This window comes from Tursiops truncatus, chromosome 7, assembly GCF_011762595.2.
Source record: "Tursiops truncatus isolate mTurTru1 chromosome 7, mTurTru1.mat.Y, whole genome shotgun sequence".
In the NCBI taxonomy this organism is placed as follows: Eukaryota; Metazoa; Chordata; class Mammalia; order Artiodactyla; family Delphinidae; genus Tursiops; species Tursiops truncatus.
In genome coordinates this window covers 14,706,726-14,730,281 of record NC_047040.1, presented here as the reverse complement: position 1 = coordinate 14,730,281, position 23,556 = coordinate 14,706,726, and positions in this window count along the sequence as shown.

The following is a 23,556-nucleotide window of genomic DNA, read 5'->3' as shown; positions in this document are numbered from 1 at the left end:
GAATCACACACTACAATCATTCTGTCAAAAACCCATTTGTTAATTTAACATTCATTTAAGTTGAGTGATTAAATCCTAGTAAATCAAGACCCCCCTTCCCTCAAAAAATAATCTTGGCTTTACCTAACTTTTTAATCAACTAGCTAGCACAAATAGGATTGTTGGTCTAATTTAAAAGGAATATGCAGTAGTTAAATGACAGGTTCATGGAATGTTTTCTATCCACCCCCATCCCAACAGCAGAAATGAAAAATGTAATATTGAGGCACACATGAGATAAAGTGAAATATTCTTCACTTGTTGCCATATATTGTGTTATGATTGTGGTTTTAATAACTTTCTGGATGAATCACTGAGAAGAGCATTGACATGTTTTCAGTCCAAATTTCTGAAAATGTATTTTATTTTCTTCCCTCTGGACCTTAATTTTCTTCCTGGCCTTTGCCAGCAAGGAAAGATTGTCAATAATTTTATTAGCTCTCATAGAAAAAAGGTGGAAAGAATATCTTACTGATTGAACAGCGTGTGGAAGCTACGATATGACCCAGTAAATAAGTTGTTAAATTACTTTTAGAATATAATATATTTTCCCTGGCACCTGCAATACAAAATTCCTCTGCTTTGAAGCAGTATTATGGAATGTTATAGTGATTTAACTAAAGAATTTTGCTTCTTACCTCATTGCTTTCTCTCATAATGAAGAGAACTTTAAGACCATTAGGATATCCACTCAACCAGGGCACAGAGCTTTGTCAATGGTCTTCACTGGTATGCCCAGAAGTGGCTGGCACAGTATAGTAGCCTTCAGTAAATGCATGTTGAATAAACAAATGAATAAAACCATAGAACTGCAGAGTATTAGGGACTAAATGAAATTCAGAGATCATGGAGGCCAAATCCCTATAGACAGGGAAACTGTTAAGGATTACATCTTCAAGTGACACATTCAAGTTCAGAGACTGTAGAATGATGGAGAAGCATCTAAAACTCATATCTAATCTCATGATCCCAAATTAGTGCTCTTGGCCTCCTGGTCTCATAAGTCCAGAACTAAATATGGTCTTGAGGTTGAAACTGAGCTATGCCACCCAGGTCCCACTCCAAGGAAGGATTTGCTGTAATAGCAGGCAGATTAACTTTTTTAGGGTCTGTAAATAAGTACCTCAAATGAGATATAATTTTCCTAGGGATGCTTCTACATTGTGGGATGTAGAAAGGCCTGGCCATTTCTGCTCCACGTGGGGCAATCTGACAAGCCATACTTGTTGGATTTGCCAATATTTTGAACCCAGTTGAACCCAGCTTAATTTCATCCTCTGCTCATTTCTGCTTATTCTCTTTTCCTTTCACTGGTGTTGATCCCTAATAAATAGCTTGCATCCAAAACTCCATCTAAATGCCTGCTTCTGGAGATCCCAAGCTTTGATTGGCCCCTTAATCCATTAAGTCTCTCTCCTCTAAACAATATTATAAAGTTGGTATTTCTTTATACTGTCTTTCAGAACTACATTCTCCTTAAATCCCAGGTCACCATTTCTATATTGCCACCAGGTGCCCCACCACCCTATGAACTTCATACTGAAGTTCATACCCTAAGTTCAAATCCTGGTTCCCCCACCCACTAATTCTAAAGGTTATGATTTTTCTATTATACCACACTGTCCTAATAAAACTCATTTCTCCAAAATCCCATTCCTTTAGACCTCACTGATATCATAAAGACAGTTAAGAAGTTAGTCAAATAAATTAACCTCCAACTGTGTTGACTTTCCTAATAAGTTACATAAATGTAAGTCATTTAATTATAAACTCTGTAAATTTTAGTTCTATCTCTTTACCTCTCTTTTCCCGCTGCAGTGATAAGTATGTGATTCAAACAATATTTATTGAGTAACTACTATTTTCCCTGTCTTAAACATGTTATCTTCTTTAATTCTATCAACAACTTTATATGGTAGATACTACTATTGATATTTCTAGATATTATAATACCACTTTGCAGTTGAGGACATTGAGGCTCAGAGAACTGAAAAGACAAATCCAGGCACACACAGCTGGTTAGAGGCAAATCGAGTCAAGATTCTCAATTGGCTTTTCCTTCTCTAAGTCTGGTGCTTTTTTAAGGCTCTAAAAGAGAAACAACAAATACTCAGACAATCTGTTGGCTGAAGGCCTCTCACAGGACCAGTGAATAAGGCAGAAAAGTGTCCTGGAAAGACAGGCTATGCTTTGGAGACTCATGCACATGAGTTTGAATCATGGCATTGGGCAAGTTACATGACTTTTCTGATTTTAGTTTCCTTAACTGTAAAATGGAGATTATGTCTCTGCCATACATGTGCCATGTGGGTTAGAGATAATGGATTAACGTTCCTCTCACAATGCGTGGCACATCAAAATGAAAGATGGTTATAATCACTAGTACCAATAGCGTCAGTAATGCATTACCTGAATGCATGACTTAAATTAGGTATAGATTATAAGGGGTTTGTTTACCTGTGGGAACAAGAGGTCCAGGAACCATACTTCATTGTTCTCTTCCTCAACTTCACTTTTATTCCAACTGAAGCATGACAAGTGTATTTTAACAATGGGTTCCACATACCAAGTACCTTTTTAGTTAAAACAGCTCTACTTAAAAATCTTTAGTTAAGTGTTGAAATGGCACAAGCCCATGACTGCATCTTTTAGCTAATCTACTTGATGCTTTATAACCAAGTAATTACTCAGCTTTCACAGAAAGGTCAGGTAATGTCCCTGTTTTATTGGGTACATTTGAAGGGAATGGTGCTAGCTTAACCTCAAAGAAATGCAGTGTCTTAAACAGTATTTCTGTTTTAATGATATGATACACATTACTCAAAACAGACTAATAAAATGTCTTTATATTCCCTTTAAATATGTAATTTAAAATATTTACATGCTTAATAATAACTTTGGTTTAATAGCTGCAGTTTTCCTTAAATAATATAACTCTGAATGTAAAAAGAATAAATGAGCTGTGAAAAATAATTTGGTTACTTTAGTTTCTAGATTGTAAATATTAAGTGATAGCCATCCCGTTTCCGGTCATTTATAAATTCATGCAATTCCATTAGTTTAGCTGGAGTTGGCTACAGATCTTGATGATAGAATTATAATTACAATAGTAGATTAGCAGTATCTCATTGACATTGTAAAAACAGATTTCAAAAAGGCATTTGACAGGAGAGATTTCATGAGGAGGAACAGGGTCACAGTTTTAAGAGAGACAGTCTGCTTTGGATAGCTGAATACCCAATATCTAATTCCCCCTTCTTTCTCAATGATATAATTAATTATTGAGAGGTGGTGGTGATGATAGCAATGTGTCCAGCTAAAAAAAAAAGGTATCTCCCAGGCTTTTTGCAGGTAAAATCCATTAAACAACTAAATTCTGCTCAATGAGATGCAAGTGAAATTTGTTGGGTAGGGCATTGAGAAAAAAAAAGTCCTTAATAGGAGCCTCTCTTTGGCTGGCATGCTCTAATTGTCCCTTGCTCTATTCTGTCTTCCTACCTAAAACAAAAACATGGATCACCCCCTTTATAACCATGAGAAGAAAAACACAAGCAAAGATGGCTGGGTTGAAAGAGAGAAAGAGTCTGGACCCCTGATTCCATCATGGAACTATTATAAGAGCCCTAAGCAGCCTCTTCCAGATTTCTAGTTACATGAGAAAAAGATAACTTTTCACTATTTTGAAGTTTCTTGTTACTGCAACTAGGAGCTGAATATAATTCCCAAGTGGTAAGTGGGTATACTTTGAAAAGGAAAAACCTGGACATATCTATTTTTTCTTAACATAAACTACAGAGAGTAAAACTAAATCAGTCTTCTTTGCTGTCAGGGAAAAGTAGAACATAAAAGGAAATCTCAAGAAAGTTTGGGGAAAACTGGATTCTAGCTTGTGAGATTCTTGACAGCAGAGACTGCACTTTATTTTGGGTTCCTTTTCTAGTGCCCAACACAAAATGAGGCACACTGAAATGTAAGGTGGCCAAGGACTCCTGTTTGCCCAAGATTGTCCCAGTTTTAACACTGAAAGTCCCTAATCCCAGAAAACTCCTCCACCTCAAGCAAGTCGGGACAACTGGTCACCCAACTGCGGGTACTCATTCTATTTCGAGGAAATGAGTAAATGAAGCCAGAGGGAGTCTGAAGGTTGTGTCACAGAGCCCTGTCCTCATGCCTGCCCTCTTCCAGGGCTTTGTTAATTACCTGGATGAGGATATGAATAGGACAAAAGTCAAATTTGTAGAAAACAAAAAGTTGAAAGAGAGAGCAGATACCTTGGAATCCAAATCCCATAATCGTTTTACACACTAGATGATGGACAAAATATTACTAGAGAATTGGGGCAGGTATTGTTTTACATGTGAGATAAGAGTGTGTGAGGGCGAGGGAGTTGGTTAACTGAAAGCTCTGTTTATTCTATAACATGTCTCCCCCCAAAGCTAAGAGATTCTTAGCCTTTATAGATAGAAATAAGGTCCAGGTAGTGTGTATAGTCCCTACAGATGGACCTTTGTGTCCCATGCTGGGTGACATGCTGTAAGTGCCATGTCAGCCAAGCAGATTTCTGTCCAAAGGACACCGATCAGAATGGTTTGGGGAGATGGATCCATAACATTTGAGCAGTTGTTGGAGAACGCAGGGAGGTTTAAAGTGAGAAGAAAACGATCAGGGCAACAGAATAATGCTGTCCAGATTTCCCTCTGGATAAGAGGCGACATTTACTATGTACTTCATTTTCCATTGCTGCCCTAACATATTACCTACAACTTAGCAGCTTAGAACAATACAAATTTCTTATCTTACAGTGCTGGACGTTAGAAGTCTGACATGGGTATTAATGGGTTAAAATCAAAGTGTCAGCCAGGCTGCATTCCTGCTGGATGCTCTAGGTGCTACTCCATTTCCTTGTTTTTTTCTGGTTTCTAAAGGCTGCTCACATTCCTTGGCTCATGTCCCCTTTTCTCCATTTTCAAAGTCAGAAATGTAGCATTTCTCTGTCCCTGCTGCCATCCTCTGACCATCCTCTTCCTCTTTTCTCCTCTTTAACGGCCCTTGTGATTATATTGGCACAGCATATATAATCCAGGATAATCTTTTTATCTGCTGATTAGCAATTTTAATTCCATTTTCAACCTTAATTTCCCTTCGCTGCATAATATAACATATTGATACATCCTGGGATTTAGAAAGTGGCTATTTTGCAGGGGTGAGGGGTGATTATTCTGCCTACTGTGCCTGTTCTCTGTAGTTACAGATCAAATTTACTACCAGTTGGGTTAAAATTATAATGCTGTGAGTGGAGTGATCTGAGTCAGGCAGAAAGTTCCTTATCACTTTAGGTACCAAGCTGTGAACTTGATTAGCAATCAAGTTCTAGAATTGTGCTACCAATATAGTAGCTACTTGCCACATATGGCTATTTAAATTTTAATTTTAATTAACTGATTAGTCCCTCAGTTGCCCTGGCCACATTTTAAGGACTCATAGCCAAGTGTGGCCAGTGGCTACTGAACTGAACAGTGCCGATAAAGAATATTCCTACTATTTTTGCAGAAAATCAATTGCACAGTGCTGTTTTAGCCTTTCCACTCAATGTGTGGTTCAGGAACCAGCACATCAGCATCACCTGGGATCTGTACCCACAATAGAGCTTTCACCTCATAACCTAGAGAACATCCAACCATCACATGAAATGTCATGGAATTCTAAAGAGTCTTTCCGGGGTTCTTTCTTTTGAAAATCGTTTTTCCTTTTGATTATAATGTCAAAGTAAATTTGGTTATATCAATCTGTTGATGATTTTTTTCATTTCCTCATTTGCTTTATTGTGAAAGGAAGGTGTGGTATGTAGAGAATTTATTTTTAATGAAAAAAGGTGGTCTAAGAGAGGAGCAGATGAAAACATGGATGGAATATTCTAGATCAGTGATCATCCTTCTTATGTTCATAAGGACAGAGAGACTTAGGAATATTAATGTACACAACCCAAGGAAACATATCTGTTTCAGTTACTACTGTTATGTAACAAATAACCCCAAAACATAGTAGTGTAAACAACTGTTTTCTTCTGTTTATGATTTTGTATGTCAGGAATGCAGGAAGGATGCAGCTTAGCAGTTCTCACTTGGGGTTGGAGTTACATATCAGCTGGCATTGTGGTCATCTGAAGGCTTCACTAAGCTGGGCATCCAAAGTGGTGCACTCACGTGGCAGGCAACTGATGCTTGCTGTAGGCTGGAAGCTGGGGCACCTGCACACGATCTCATCAGTATTTAGTCTTGGTGAAGAGGGATTTCTTACATAGTGGCTGATATCACTTAAAGCAAGTGTCTGGAAAGAATCAAATGGAGGCTGCACAACATTTTCTGACCCAGCTGCAGAAGTGACACACAGCCATTGCCACCACAGTCTATTTTTCACAAAGGAGTCACTGAAGGCAGCAGAGATTGACCAAGATGGGGGCATAAACCTTGCCTCTTAATGGGAGACATATCAAACCAGTTTCAGACATGTTTCAAAGCAACCACAATACCTAATAGGTGGAATTTGAGCTCAGGCAATACCAGTACATTTGAACCACGGTGCATTTTATGTTTTACCCTGTTTTAGAAAAAGCAAAGATATGCTTCTGCATTTTCTTTAGCCAGCGTTAAGAAAAAAGGAAATCAGTCAGACTTTTAGATGACATACAAAAATGTTAGGAAGTCCTTAGAGAAATCAGTATCAATCATCACAGTCATCCCGGAGAACTTACAAAGAAGATATGGGGTTTCTGGCTTCTTCCTTGATTGTGCTTCTGCCCACATTCAGATGTCTGTCTGTTTCTTTTCTCCATCACTATTCTCTCCAGTTTTGCATGTCCCTTTGCCACAAATGGTCTGTGGCTCATTCCACACAGCCTATTCTCTTTCCTGGAGGTTTCATTGAATACTCACTCTTCAGTTATGCAAATTGCAGGTATCATGTCTCCTGGGCATACCTGCATTTTAATAAGGACTAAAGGAAAGACTCTAAAGGTGAATTGCCAAACATTGATGGGGGTAATCATGGAGACATTTTGGAGTTAATTATGTGACCTTGGGCAATTTTCTTAACTTTTTATTTCTTTCATCTATGAAATGAGAAAACTGGACTAGGATATCTTTCTTGACTCAAGTATGATGATTCCACCCTGGAACTTTTTGTGTGAATAGAGATAACAGTCTCTAAGGACATCCGGAAAGGTTATAAAGTTCCTTTGACGCTCTCACAGCATCATGCCAATCTATGCTCAACTGCAAGCAGCCACATGGGCACGTTTCTCAGTACCCATTTTTGAGCCAAGTTCTTGGTGACAGTTCAGATCAGGATCCTCTTTTCTGTCTAATGAGCAGCTATTTTGTGGTCCTAATAACTACTGCTGTTTAGAACAAGATAAAAGAAATATTGCCCCATCAAATTGGATATCCATTTTTCCAATGTTCTTTCTAGTTTAGATGAAAGGCACCTTATCTTCTATTATAATTTGCAAGGGGAGGGAGTTGAAATCTGATTCAATGTGATTTTTCATTTAATGGAAGAAAGAACATACTAGTAAATTTTCTTTCATTTTTTATAAAATAGAGTTCTGAGTCACATGACCATTTCAAAAGGACATTTATGCTACAGAATTTCACTTTCTCCGTGGTATATTTTATGTATGCAGGCCACCAACATGTTAGTGTTAGAATAAAGACAATCATACTTACTATTTATTTAGCACCTGAAAGGGCCATATACTGAGCTATGTACTTTTCATTCGAACCTTTGAAAAGCAAATAGTAAGTAGTGAGGCCAGAATTTGCAGTCAGATCTGTCTGACTCTACAGCTCAACGTTGCACAGAGAAATATCCTTTTCAAGTTGCCACTGGAGATAATATTACACACAAGGATAGTGTTGTGGGTTGCTTTGTGAATTACTTATATTCCAGAGGCACTGGTCACATGGCCATTTGTCAAAACACTGATTGCTCTCACATGATGGGTGATAGATTGCCTTCTCTTTGGTCTGTCTTTTGATCATTATTTTTAAATATGTGCCCAAGGAATCTTGGTTCTGTAGAATTCTAATGAAAGAATCCAGATTCCCTGAGGTTAGGAGATATGATAAGAACAGGTAACCTGAGCCTAGTAATGGTTAATGAATTCATGCCAGTCTTAGCTTCCTCTGTAAATAAGCTAATATTTCTGAGACATTCTGCAGAGAAGAAACAGTTATTTCAGTGGGCAAGCTGGAAGAGAAGGAAAGATTGAAACTGGAAGAAAATGGGAGGCAGCAAGAGAAGCAGATATCATCCCCAGAACCTTCTGGGTAAACCAGTGAGCACTCCAGGGTCTGCATGGCAATTGGAGAAACCCAGCCTAGACACTTGCTTAGAACAATTGCCGACAATAAAAATAAAAGCACCATCACAGCAGAACCTGTAAGATATGATTGAGGTAGCAATCTGGTAAAAGCCTACTTTCAGTAACTTTAGTACAAAAGAGAAAATATATGTGAATTAAGCTTTTAATGTAAGATTTGACAGGCATCTAGAGTTAACATATACCTTCACAGAGTCTGAGCCCTAACCAATAGCAAATAGTAAGTCAGACATAGGTATAATTCCTTAGAGAATTAAACAATCCGTAAGCAAGTGATATTCAATGTTTTGCTATGATATTAAAAAGATATCTGGTCATCCTTTGCCTCATGCCAGATTTTGGATCATAATATTAGGAAACAAAACAATCAAAAAGGACATGGAAATTATGAAATAATGGTCTTTCACCCCCTTCTCAGGACACAGGGAAGATTTGACTGTGTCTCTTTACGTTTCTGAGGCTGAGGATACCTACCTCTGGCCTTTCTGTAGCCAAAGTGGCTCTGGGAATTCCATCCGCTAGGGTTGCTACTTCTAAATTCTAGACTGAGAGAGGAGCACAGACTCCTCAATTCTCAGATTCACAAACTTTTCTAGATTCGGTTGTCTCCCTTGCTTGAGGCTAACTTCAGGCTGTGAGATGGGGGCGGGGGCAGAGCCCCTTTTCCACTCTCACCAGCATCTAACGCTTCCCATCCTTCTCTGGTCTAAAAGAGTATTTTGCTTTTGTGGGCTGAGAGGTAGGGGTGAGGGCATAGGAGTGAAAGTAAAAACTGGCTTGGCAAGTAATCATTCAATATCTTTCTTCCATATACTCTATATAACCAGGCGGAGGCTTTTGAACTGTCATCTCAAACACGATACTTTTATTCTCGTATCTGGAAAATCCTTGTAGGGAAAGTCATGGGGTTAAAATGGCATCCTGCCATTCCAGCCCAATGCCTTACACAAGGTGGTTTTGCTACATGAACTATTTGTGTTTCCTGTATAGTGCAATATTACATACCACTAAAATTCATTTTACAGAAGAATACTATTGAATGATAGGTGAGGTGAATTTCAATTCTGAAAAAAAAAACCCTACATATTATACGCACTAAAAATATAAACATCCATCAACAAACTCTCAGTAATTATCCCTAGGTGGTGAGGTTATGCATGGTTTTAATTTTATTCCTATTTTCATCTTTACTATTTCCAAAATGTTCTCATGAATATGCATTACTTCTATAATAAAAAAAAAATGAACAGAAAATAGCGCTAAATGAGCTACGGCATGTCCTGACCCCAAGTGGCTCACGGCTAGGAGGCATTATTCTCTTGGGATCCTGTGGGACTCCATTTTGGGGCTGATGCAGGAGCCCTTGGGCCTCCTCCAGGCTCAAAGCTAAGTACCTTTGAAATAACCTGAGGCTATTTCTGACTAGAGCATTCTCTGAGCAGCAGCCGGTGGTGGGGTTTAGATCTGAACAGGAAGGGAAACCCCAATGCAATATTGTGAGTTTTAAGTAAATAATAGAACAGCTATTGACTATATTACATTAGGTTTTATAATGCCATCCATCAGGATTTTCCAAATATAACAAAAATGAAGGCTTTGGAAGACAAAGACTAGAAGTTTTCATAAAGGAAACACTAAAGATAAACTATAAATATAGGAAATAATATGATTCCAAATTGCATGGCCTCAGGAGGCTCTAGAATATACAACGGAAATGGTAGCAAAAATGCAGAATCTAGGAGCCTAGTATAGATATTAAGAAGTAATAACACCCGTGTTGCCTGAAGAACGAACACGATGGACATCTAGCAGAGAGGATCCCTCCAATTTTATGCCTTTTTCCTTTCCAAGTCCTTCCTCACTCTGCCACCTCCCTGCCCTTTGTTCTGATAATTAGACTTATGCTTGGAACTTGTCTCAGGTGATATTGAAGTGATTTCTGACTTCATCTAGAAAAAGTTCTGAGGCTCATTCTTATGATCCTTTCTAAGAACCTTAGAAATGTCATCCTGTGTTGGGCAAGTGGTACCACGCTACTCAGTCTTTCTCAGTAGCACCAAGGCATATGCTTTATGGGAATTTATGGCTTTCCTCTGTAACATCATAAGAGTGTATATTAACACTATATTCCTAAATTTCCTTAAGAATCCATTTTGGAATTATCTTTCAGAAAATTTTCCAAAACCTCTTTGCACACAATTATGTTGTAAGGGTGAACCATCTTTTGAGATAATGAGTTTTTGGTAGCCGTGCATGTCACAAAACAAATTAGACTTGGGATCACTAAATCAGGGTTCAAGATTGTTCTTCACTACCAGCTTGGACAAGTCTTTTAATCTCTGTGAATCTCTGTTGTCTCATTCCTAAGAGGAAAAAATAATTTCTGCACTCTTAGGATTGTTGTGCAATTAAATGAGAAATTTTATGAAGCATTTCACCAATATTTCACCCTCCTTTCCATTTATCCACTCTGCAAAGTAATATTTCTCTATATATTTTTCTGAAACTCTATTTTTTTCTAACTTAATGAAAGTATATCATCAAATTCTGTTCCTCTGAGATCTGATGAAGGTACTCCGTGCATTTAAACTTCGTAATTGTATGATTTAGATAAGGTCTTCTTTAAATATTTATCTTTCCAGATGATCATTCTATTTTAATAGTTTCACTTCATGTAGGGATCCTTCTGTTCCCTGTGATAAAGCCAGAGCCACAATGGAGAAGATTTTTCTACTACAATGGCCATTTCCTATATATGGGTCTACATCAAAATTTAAACATTACCAAAATTGTACTGTAGAATATAAAAAAACTTAAGATGAGAACTTGAAGATCAGATTAAAATTTTGTTGTTGTTAAGAATTTATCATCCCATTCTTTATCACCTTCAGTCATCTGTTGGCCATCTAACCATATTTCCTGAACTCTGCTAAAGATAAGACCTTATTAAAATAACAGAGAGAGTATCCCTATCCTTAAAGCTTATGATCACAATAGGAAGGTGTATCATACATAAGAAACACAATAAGAACATTTATAAGTTGCTGAAAAATGCTGTTAACCACAGGAGTCATCATTCCCAGCTCTGTACCCAGTAGTGGTAATCTTCTAGTTACAAGATTAAGGTAATGAAGTATACAAAATCTCCAAGATTTATAAACTTCAGACTTTTCATATAAGATTTTCTCTCTATCATAACTGTCTTCATATTCCCCTTCCAATTCAATAACTCCCCTTGCCCATTATATAATGATGTATAGCCCATAAAAAGCAATAGAGGCCATTGCCATGAGGGAAAAGGAAACATTGGTTTTGGCTTTGTTGATATAATCTGGGACCTCAAGTCCTCCTGAAAAGTGAAAATCTGTTTTCTAGCCAATCAAACTTGCCACCAACACCTTGGTGCCAATGATCCTATTCAGTAGACATGTCTTTCTCCCCAAAACCTAGCATTAGTACACAGGACAAACATCTTAGATGCATAGTCCTGACCAAGCAAAGGTCAGAAATTACATCTCTGACTCTATGCTTATCATGCATAAGAGACTATGACACTTTCTAATTTCAAACAGGATGCAGAATTTCACCAAGAATATAAGATGTTGGAAAGTGTCTTAATGATTTGGAAAGATAGTTTTCTTGGGGAAAAAGCAGTGGGGAGAAGAATGTAGGCCAGACTGAGAATCAGGGGTGGGAGGGTTGAAATTTCCTCTGAATCCTTTTACTCCCAGAAATCAGTTGCCCTCATTCCATTTCTTTGCAGACCTCTCCAATCCAAAGTATAGTATAATTAATGTTTCATGGGTAGAATGGACTGTGCGTACTATGCGTGTTTAGAGAGAGGAGACCTCAGGTGGGCTGGTGAATTGGGGAAAGTTTCATGGAAGAGGTAGAATATCTGCCAACAAAAGAGAGTAAAAGATTACAAAAGGCACAGAGAAGTAAGCAAGACCTTCTTCAGCATAGAAAACGGAAAGTTGATTCACATGGAAGTAACTTAATTTTACAATTTCCTCTTCATTCTAATCTTTCCATAACATTTGTTTCCCTTTATTCTCCAATCTGGAAGAACACAGAGATGATGAACTCATTAAACTGAGTTCTTAATTCCTAATTGCAGCCTCTTTATTTAGCTGAGAAAATAATTGGCCCCAGAATCTCATGCTAAAAGCATAATTTAGAATAATTTTTTTTGCTCTCCACTGTAATCAGCTGCTACTGGTTTATCTGTTTTGCAGAATTTATGGCTTGTATGTTTCAGTGTTGCTATGGTTATCCCAGCTTCTTCCCTTTGGTCTGTTAACAATGAATATTTTAGAGATCATGTACCTGATACTCTTATTGATGTTTTTTTCTACTTCATGATATGAAGCTAGAATCAATATCTCTTTCTTTCTACTTCAGTTATTTATGAGAATATAAACTCTCACTGATTCAAGGCCTGAAAGAAGTCTTACTGTGGAGAAGTCAGAATTTTAATGCAGAGGAAAATGAGACCCTCACACACAGTCCCTCTCATGAGGCAGGAGATGCTGACCTTTGGTTTTCCCCCATCACCCATTGGTGATAATCTGTCCTTTAACTCTTCCCAGTGTGACTCCTACTCTTCTCTGTTTTCATGTATCTCAGGCTAGAAACCTGTGACTCTCATTTTCTGCAGGGTTTCACCTTAAATAGAAGAAAATGAAAAACTCACACTGGTGTCTGAAAGGGGGGGAACCTCAAGAGGAGAGAGCTCAGTGCCCCAGGAATGGGTCACACATTATGAATTATCAGGGATTATAGAAGGATAAGGAAAAAAGTACATGAAATTCTTCCTCCTATTGTTGAATCACACTGGCTCTCTAAATCTAATCCTAGTGAAACAATGCTCTGAATTACTGTTATAACAATCAGTGTTTAGACCAAAGTGGGTGGTGCAAGTTAAACATTGGAAGCTAGGCTAGATGTTGTGGATCTCTGACCTCTGGTGTGATTTTGCAGTATGTTTTCAAGGCTGTGTTTTACATAATTTCTTCCTAGACGCTCTGGGGCCCAGGATATGTGTGATTTTGTGGTTTGAAAAGAAAGTTCTCCCAAAGGCATAGATAACTGAGTTAAGGAAGTTACAATCTTTGTTAACCTGCATTTGAGATTTGCTTATAAAAACAGAACTACAAATGGATGTTCTTTCTCCAGCTATTCATTTTTAAATGTACTAACAAGTTTAGCTTTCCAAAGGAAATGCCGAATGTTTTTTTCATGGGCAATAAAGTGCTTTTGAACTGTCTTGAGCTACCTTTCCATTTCTCAAGGACTTTACTCTTTGTACTGACTATCCTTGCCAACTACCGTGCTGAGGCTGGTTTGACCGGAACACATCTTCTTTCCCACTGCGTGTGACTTTGCTCAAGGCAGGAGAAGCATCTTAGATGGGTGTTGCCAGCGCTTAGCAGAGTACCTGCCAAAGCACAGGTGCTCAGTAAATGCTTATTGCATTGAAAATTTTACCCTCTTGGATGGCTCAACAGATAAACAGACATAATCTGATTACATACCCTGAGTGAGGCTCCTGTGGTCCAGGGGTGAAGCATCCGTGTGAAGCTGTTTTTCTACCTCCTAATTCCCAGGATGGGAATTTCCTATTGATTGATTTATAACTCAGAAGCATTACTTTTTCTAGTCAATATTCATGGCTACTATCAGCTGTCCATTTCTCTTGGCATAGTACCTGGGAAGCATTAGTAATAAGTTAGAGCTTGTATGCTTATTACTTATAATCAGTTTTGTTCCCAAGATGACAAGGAGTGACTTACAGAAATATTTATACTAAATATGTGTATTTAAAAGAAAGAATAATAAGTGGCAAAATGGGAAGCACATGGAGGAAAGAAGACCTTGCCAAGAGACAAAATGAGCAAAACAAGAGGCTTACTTGGCCTGGTCTCTAACAGTAGTTGTTAGTGGATTAGCATAATTGGTAGCAGAGTTCAAATGGGGTCACTGCACAAGTAGAGGTGGTGAGAGGAAGGGCAGTGCACAGATTTCTTAGAAATGAAGCCTAAGATGAAGGCATGGGCTAATGCTGAGGGAATTAGACTCAACCAGTAGAGAGATAGATTCAAGGAGTTACTGAAGGGCTTTAAGTAAGAGAATGAGTGATATAATCAGATTTGTGTCTTTAGAAAGCTTCATTCTAGCAATTTTTATAAAAAGGATATTGTAGAGAGATAAAATTGGCTGCAGGAAGACACCCAAACTGGAAACTTATACAGTGATAAACTAAGGGTGAAAATGAGAGAATGGATATAAGCATTTTAAAGGAAGATGAATCAACAAGACTTGTCCACCAGTGTAGAACATGTTGGGGAAGGGAAAGCATAGGTGAGCACAGGGTTTCCAGCTTCAAAGGTGGATGGTGGTGTCATTCACCAAGATTAGGAATACAGAAGAAAAAGCAAGACAGTTTTGAACATGTTGAATATCCTGAGATGAGGGAGAAAGGGATGAGAGTATAGTACTTAAAAATATTTTAAGTCAGTAGGATAGAAGAAGGACCAGAAGTCATCACTTATACTCTGTACTGTTCAGTGGTGTGATGCACCTTGTTACTTAGGGTGGGTTTAAGGAGAAGTTCCTATAAACTCTCATCAGTTAAATGTCTGTAATTGATCATATTCACCTGTTATTCACAAAGGCAGGAAAAGAACAATAAATGCTGTAACCACTATTTTTGTGGTTCTCAGATCTGTCAGATGTGGGGGTCCCGAGGTGCTGCATCAAATACACAGGGACGCTGAGGATTTTTTACATTTTCAAGAGAAACACCGCAACATCTGTCAAATGCTGTTGGATAGCTATTATCAAGTCGTCTGGACCTAACTACTTTATAAGCAGAAGTGTTATGTACTACTTTGGACCCAGGAACACTATGAAAGAATTACTGAGACACGGAGGGCATGCTGGACTGAGAAAGTTTGGGAACCTCTGCATTATTATAATATTCTTGAGAGATTTCTCATTAAGTAACCTTAAACTCCACTCTCCAGAATCACAAATGGGTAAACACCTCTCAGAATTTGTCTTATTACTCGTTCTGATAGTCAAGACATGTTCTCCCACAATATTTTTTCTTAATGGAGTTTGAGTACCCAATAGTGAGTTTACAATAAGATTTAAATTTGGTAATTTCCCATTCGGACTTTGGAGTTTTGATTCGCAAGGGTTTTTCACCTGGCCAAGATTTCATGTTAGCTGTTCAATAGTTCTTATCAACTAGGTGACCTCCACATTTGCCCAAACATGGAATGCACAAAAATGATTTTATGTTACAACAATCCATGGCTAAGATATATAAGAGGGGAAATTTTTTCTTACTATACCAAGTTTAAAACTTTCCTCAGACAGGAAATCTATCAGTAGAGTTAAAAACCTGACTTTGGTATCTCATTCCTCTCAGCTCCTTCTCACCATCAATACTAACAATTGCCAACTATTAAACTAAGAATTAAGGTCTAGAGAAAATAATCACTTTCTAACTAAGCCAAAATATCTACCTTAACCATGGACTATGACATTAGGCTGAAGCTTAGAGAAATAAGCACAGTTCCTTCCAGATTTTCCCCTGGACACACTTCCATTCATTACCACATTTTCCTTAGTAGTACATACAGTGAGGGATTTTCCATTAAGTTGACACCACTATCCCTCCAAAAAAAAAAAGAAAAGTTTTCTCAAATTTTAATGTGCTGAAGAATCACCTAAGGAACTTTTGCTAAAATTGTAGATTCTTAAGATCCACTCCCAGAGATTGTGTTTCAAGAGATGTGGGCAGGGGTCCAAGGATCTATGTTTGAAACCAGACCTTCAGGTGATCCTAAGATGGGTGTTTATTGGATTGCACTTTGAATAACTTTGTTGGAGGAATTTTCCCTGGAAAATCAAATATCCATTGTGTAGGTACTTAAAGTTAGTCCTCAAAACATCTGCCAAGATCTTAAGTTTCAGCGTTCTAGAGATAGTTTCACCATGATACTTTCCCAAGAGGACTCATCAAATTTCTAGTCACAGGCATGAAGACCCCTTGCCACTTGCCCTATACTTAATGATTTTTACAGTTTCCCTTTCAAGAAAAAAAAAAAAAAGAGAGAGAGATGGAAAAGACAAATTGTTATAGTTAGGTACTATTCTCAATTTATTCACACCAAGAACTGTGAGTTCTTATTTCAATGAATGAAATGTCAGTACTTTAAGCTCCTTTGAGTAATCTTTATCCAAAAATCATGCCAACTTGTTTTAAAATGTTGGTACTAAGTAACCAGAGAGGGATCTGCTGAAAGAACCCTTCTCAAAAGAGCTAATGGAATTGTGATTTGGTCTTATTACTGCCAATCATTTCTGCTGGAATTGGGGTTATTAAAGGGGCCAGAATATGTCCCACTGTGGAATAAAATACCCAGCTAAGGGCAAAATCTTGTGTTCCTCCTCTAGAAGTTGGGATGTGAAGTGGTGTCCCATCTCTTCTCAGGTAAGAAAAAACTTTTTCAAAAGAAAGCCAAGTCCTAAAGTCTATAAGGTGGTAACTAAATGTCATGTAATGCTGTTTTAAATAGAGAATAAAGAGACAACAGACCACTTGGTCTCTAGGTCTCCTGTTGCCCTGAAACTTCTACTTCATTGATTACCTCAAAAGAACTGAAATTAAGTCCAACCTGGAGAATAAAATGTCACTGAAATATTACTGTATACCTAAGGAGACAGAATGTGCATATGGAGTATTGAGGAAAGTAGTATCCAATTTAAGAAAGAAATCAGGGTTAGAAGGAATGGAATGGATTCCAGCTTAGGAGCTTGGAGGCAACCTCTTGGACCGAGAGATCAGAATTGTTACCCTGTTCAGTGTAGGTTGTTGGTAAGAATGTTGCCTCTGAGTCAGACTGCTGAGGTTTTAATATCTCCTCTGCTACCTGTAACTTGTAACCTTTGACAAGTTATTCTGTCTCTCTAGTCCTCCATATTCTTATCTGAAAATTAAAATGACAAAAATACATTTCCAATAACCTCAGTGGTTGGGATAACCAAGCAAGATATTCCATTTGAAATGCCCTTACTCTTCCTCAAATAAGAAAAGCCATCGTACATTTAGGGTTCAATTAACCACATTTGGGGAGAGATCTTGGTCCTTGGGAAGGATGCACCAGAGAATCTATCAGACCAGAAATATTACAATCATGGCCTTCTCATGATTTAGTAAATTCTAGTTAATATAGCGTACATTCCACTGTATCATAGCATAAGCTACACCCATCCTTGTCAGTTGAGTGGCCAAATTAATCTTAGCACATGGCACAGTTACCAGCTTCTCAAAATGGAGTAGGTTCTAGATCAAGTCACTTCACAGGGCAAGGCTCTTTGGTTAGTCAGCCAGGTGAAGAGAGTTCTCTCAGACTGCCCTTGTAAAATGAAAGGGGGCAGGTGAGGACCTCAAGAGGAAGGAACCGAGAAAGAGTCACTTTATGAGACAGGGTGGGAAATCTCATCCCTTGTATTGTGCGGTTGAGGAGAAAATGTCACCAAAGGGGAAAGAAAAAACAGACTCGTGTATTTGCCAATATAGAACAAACAAGCTCTCCCCAATTAAAAGGGTTGTGACAAGATAAAAACAACTCATTTTTGAGTGTTCATAATTTTTCTCTCCTATGCCTCTTTCAACTTTTCAAGAAGAGTCATAATTGCTAGACTAGTGCTACCACCTCCTTAAAATGGAGGCTATGCCTTTCCTCATAATAAAGGCAAGGGGATGAGGAGCTGGGGGAGAGGGGAGAAATGAACATCTTCATTCATTAAGTAACAAGGAGGTAACGCTCATTAGGTAGCAAGGAAGTTGAAACCATGAGAGAGAGTTGGTCCAAGCAGATGTGGGATGTGATATGTATGAAAAAGGGGAGAAAGTAAGAGTGTTGCTGTTAAACATGTGTTTTGTGTTCCTTTGTGGTTTATATTAAGTGTGAGCAAATGATTTCAGCTACTTTAAAATTATTTTTGGCTGCTGGGTTGTGTGGTCTTGATTGTAACATACCTCTTGAACTAAAGCAATGTGTTGTTAGCAATAAGGTTTCCACAACACAGGCTATAATGACCCAAAGCCTGAAGAATGACTAAGTCTACATTTAAAGACTTTAATGTTTCCCCCAATACTATTTCTTCACCGTGGGAAGATGGACAACAAATAAGAGAAGCCCATCTCAGCCACTCCCCAAAGTCTTGAGATGTTTTCCAAAGGAGGAAAAGACCCAGGGCCAAAGGCTAGGATGATCATTCCCTTCTCCCTGGACTCCAGCAGCCTCATCAGTCATGGAATCTCCACTAAGGAGAAAATGGAACAATGAGAATCACTTTGCAAAAGTCCAGATGGATCCATCTAAAATCACAACCTGCTGGCAATTATGTCAGCTCTGACAAGCATTCCCACCACATCAGTACTGGAGGATGGAAATGAGAAGGCTCACAAACCAGAAATCTTCTCCTCTAATTTTATAAAGGAAAAAAACAATAACCAAATTAGATATATAGTAAAGGCCAGTGAATGTATAACAGAGAGTAGGAACCTGATACTAGGAAACTGATACTGTTGTTCTCTTGGGGAAATGTACCAGCAGGGAATCTTCATGAAAGCCAGGAGAAATTTTGCCTTGGGTTTCTTATTGTCATGTAATCAAACTGCAGCCTCTTCCACCTCCTTTTGGGTGGCATGCCTTCTCCTAAGTTCAATAGTTCCATATGTTAAGACCATTGGTTCCAAAATTTAGTATTCTGTGAAAAGACTGGTAAATATAAGATGTCAAGGAAAGCACTGTTCCAGTATTTTTTGACATATCAAATGGGTAGAATCACAGTTATCCTGAGTAACTGGCTTGTCATGAGTATCCTGAGAAATGAGGAGTACAATATTTTGTAGAGCCAACATTGGACCAGGTGGGAAATCTTTAAAGGGGAAATGAAGGGATAACCACCATGAAGATATTTTCTATCCTTCCTTGGGTAAGGGGTGGAAAAGTAAGAAAAAATAAAGATTGACACTTAAAATGGCTGAGAATAAAATGAAACTTAAATGGAAAAGGACGTAGGAAGCTAAAACCAGAGCTATTAAAAATTAAGGGGCCCAAGACACATAATGAAAGTATCAACTTTTGAGTTATGAAAAGAAAATAAAAAACTAGATTATAAGAAACCAGAAGGTTGTAAAATAATGTAAAACAAGACACAACAAACATTAAAAGTACTATGAAATGAATAAATAATAAAAATGAGGAGTTTCAAATCAAGAAACTTGGGGCATTAAAATGAAGACAGATGATAAAATGTAGGAGAAACAATGAAAGAAAAACCAAAGCAAAATAAATCTACACACCAAAATGTACTAAAAAAATGTAGAGGTAACTTAATGCTATTTGTTTTATGGCTTTACTTCCCTTTTAAATTAATACAGAAACTCTTGATAGAGCTAAGAAATAAAAACATTAACACTGGAAACCCAGTGAACGCAGGCAAGTGGCAGAAGACCTTATTAATAAGAAATTCTCACCATGTCCCCATAGCACAAGTCTTCCTGGGGGAGATGAAGCAAAAGGAGAACAGCATCCTTAGACCAGTTTTATACCATATCACCTGGGAGCTTCTAAAAAAACTACTGTGTCTCACCCCATACCAAGCAATTCGTTCAGAATTTCCAACAATGAGGTCCAAGATGATTTTAATATGCAGCCAGCCAACTACTGTCTTAAACTCTTGCCCATCAACGTGTGCCCAGGTGCTCAAGCTTCCAGCTTTGGACATGTTCTTCAAGCTTCATACACAATTAAAAGGGGTCAACAAGGGGCTTCACTGGTGGAACAATGGTTGAGAGTCCGCCTGCTGATGCAGGGAACACGGGTTCGTGCCCCGGTCCAGGAAGATCCCACATGCCGTGGAGCGGCTGGGCCCGTGAGCCATGGCCGCTGAGCCTGTGCTCCACAACAGGAGAGAACACCACAGTGAGAGGCCCGCATACTGCAAAAAAAAAAAAAAAAAAAAAAAGGGTGGTCAACAAGTGAGTATTTCAAGTTCAGTGATATGCTTGCTAGTCATACAAACTCCATAAAATCATCCTGTCTTATTTCTCTTATACTATTCGATTGTGTGTGTATACCACATTTCATTATCCATTCATCAGTCAATGGACACTTGGGTTGTTTCCATGCTAAATGTTTTTAAGTCTTGGCTATTGCAAATAATGCTGCAATGAACATTGAAATGCAAATGTCTCCTCAAGATCCTGATTTCAATTCCTGTGGATTTATACCCAGAAGTAGGATTTGTGGATCATATGGTAGTTCTATTTTTAGTTTCTTGAGGAACCTCCAAGAAAACCTCCTGTTCTCCATAATGGCTTCACCAATTTACATTCCTACCAACACTGAACAAGGGTTCCCTTTTCTTCACATCCTGACCAATATTTATCTTTTGGGTTTTGATAAATCCATTCTAACAGGTGTGAGGTGATACCTCACGGTTTTGATTTGGATTTCCTTGACGATTAATGACGTTTTTAGCACCTTTTCATATACCTGCTGGCCATTTGCATGCCTTCTTCAGAGAAATGTCTATTCAGTTTCTTTGCCCATTTTAAAATTGGGTTATTTTTTTTCCTGCTATTGAATTGTAGGAGTTCCTTATATATTTTGAATATTAACCCTTTATCACATGTAAGGTTTGCAAATATTTCTCCCCATGCTATAAATTGCCTTTTCATTTTATTTGTTTCTTTTACTATGTAGAAGTTTTTTTTTTACCCTTAACTGTGTAGAAGTCTATTTTTGGTTTAGTTACCTGGGATTTTAGTCTCATATCCAAGAAATCATTGTCAAAACCAATGTCCAGAAGCTTTCCCCCGCTTTTTTTTTTAGTAGTTTTACAGGTTCAAGTCTTATGTTTCAGTATTTAATTCAGTTTGAGTTGATTGTTGTGTATACTGTGAGATAACAGTCCAATTTCCTTCTTTTGTGCATGAATATCCAGTTTTCCCAACATCATTTATTGAAGAAACTAACATTTCCGCATTATGTATTCTTGGCATTCTTTTCAAAGATCAGTTGACTATATATGCACGGGGTTATTTCTGAGCTTTCTATTCTCTTTCATTGGTCTTTACATCTGTTTTATGCCAATGTCATGCTGTTTTGATTATTGAATCTTTGTAATATATTTTGAAGTCAGAAGTTTGATGCCTCTGGCTCTGTTCTTCTTGCTCAATATTGCTTTGGCTATTTGGGGTCTCTTGTGGTTCCATATAAATTTTTAGCATTGCTTTTTCTATTTCTGTGAAAAAAAATGCCAGTGAAATTTTGATAGGATTGCACTGAATCTGTAGATTTCTTTGGGTAATATGGATATTTTAGCATATTAATTCTTCCATCCATGAGGTATCTTTCCATATATTTGTGTGCACTTTAATTTCTTTCATCAGTGTTTTACAGTTTCAATATACATTCTTTCTCCTTTGTTAAGTTTATTCCTAAGTAATTATTATTTTTGATGCTATTACAAATGAATTGTTTTCTCGATTTTCTTTCAAATAATTCATTTTTAGTGTTGTAGTTTTTTTGTTGTTGTTGTTGTTTTTTGTGGTACGCAGGCCTCTCACTGTTGTGGCCTCTCTGGTTGTGGAGCACAGGCTGTAGACATGCAGGCTCAGCAGCCATGGCTCACGGGCCCAGCTGCTCCGTGGCATGTGGGATCTTCCCAGACTGGGGCATGAACCCGTGTCCCCTGCATCGGCAGGCGGACTCTCAATCACTGCGCCACCAGGGAAGCCCTGTAGTTTTTTTTTTTAATGTAGGTTTTCTTTATCAGATTTAAAAAGTTTCCTTCCCTGTTTATGCATTTTTATAAAATTATAAATCAGTGTTGAATTTTCCAAGTGCTTTTTCTGCCTTAATTGAAATTATTATATGATTTTCTCCTTTTATTTGATTTTAATGTGGTAAAATATATTGATACACTTAAAAATATTAAGCCAACTGTGGCTAACAAATTAACCCAACTTGGTGATGATTTTATAAATTATTGTACTTTATTTGATAATACTTTGTTTAGAATTTTTGCATCTATATTCATTTGAGATCTTTGTTTTTAATTTTCTTTTCTGGTAAAGTCTTTTCAAGTTTTAGAATCAAGGTTATGCTGACCTCATAAAGTTAGTTGAGAAATGTTTCTTCTTTTCTTAATTCCCTGATGTGTTTGAGTTATTTTTTTCCCTAAATGTTTTGTTGAAATTATCAGGGAGGCCATCTGGGCCTGCTGATTTGTTGTGGGAAAGTTTTAATTACAAATTCAATTTCTTTAATAGCTATAGGACAGATCAGATTTTCTTTTTCTTGTGCTTCAGTTTTAGAAACTTGTGCTTTTCTAGGTATTTGTCTACTTCATCCACATTTTAAATGTTATTGGCATGAAGCTGGTCAGGATAATCACTTATCATATTTCTAATGTCTAGGATTTCTGTGATACACATTTTTTACTCCTGATTTTTGTTATTTGTTTCTTCTTTGTTCTTGATCAGATTTGTTAAGGGTTTATAAGTTTTATTAATTTTTTCAAAACCAAATTTTTGGTTCTATTGAGCCTCTAATACATGCTAATTTTCTATTTCACAAATTCTGCCATGGTTATTTATTATTCTCTCCCTTTTACTCAGAATTTGTTTTTCTATTTTTCTTTTCACATTTTTTTGGATGGATATTTAGATTATGCAGTTGTTCTCAGACTTTCTTGTTCTTTTAACATCATAAAACAAAGCTTTATTTACGTCCTACAATGTTAGTTATGTAGTTATGTTCATTATTAGTCATTTCAAAATAGTCATTTTGAATAATTTCCATTTCTAATTTCCATTGTGATTTCTTTATCCATGAGTTATTTAGCAGTATGTTGCTTAATTTTCAAAAGTATTTTTCTACTTATTATTTTTATTAGCTCTTTTTAAAAGTTTTTAAAACAAACTTTGTATTTAAAAATAGTTTAGATTTACAGAAAAATTGCAAAGACAGTACAAAAAGTTTCCACATACCCTGCACCAACTTTCCCCTATTATTAATATCTAGTGTTATTGTGGTACATTT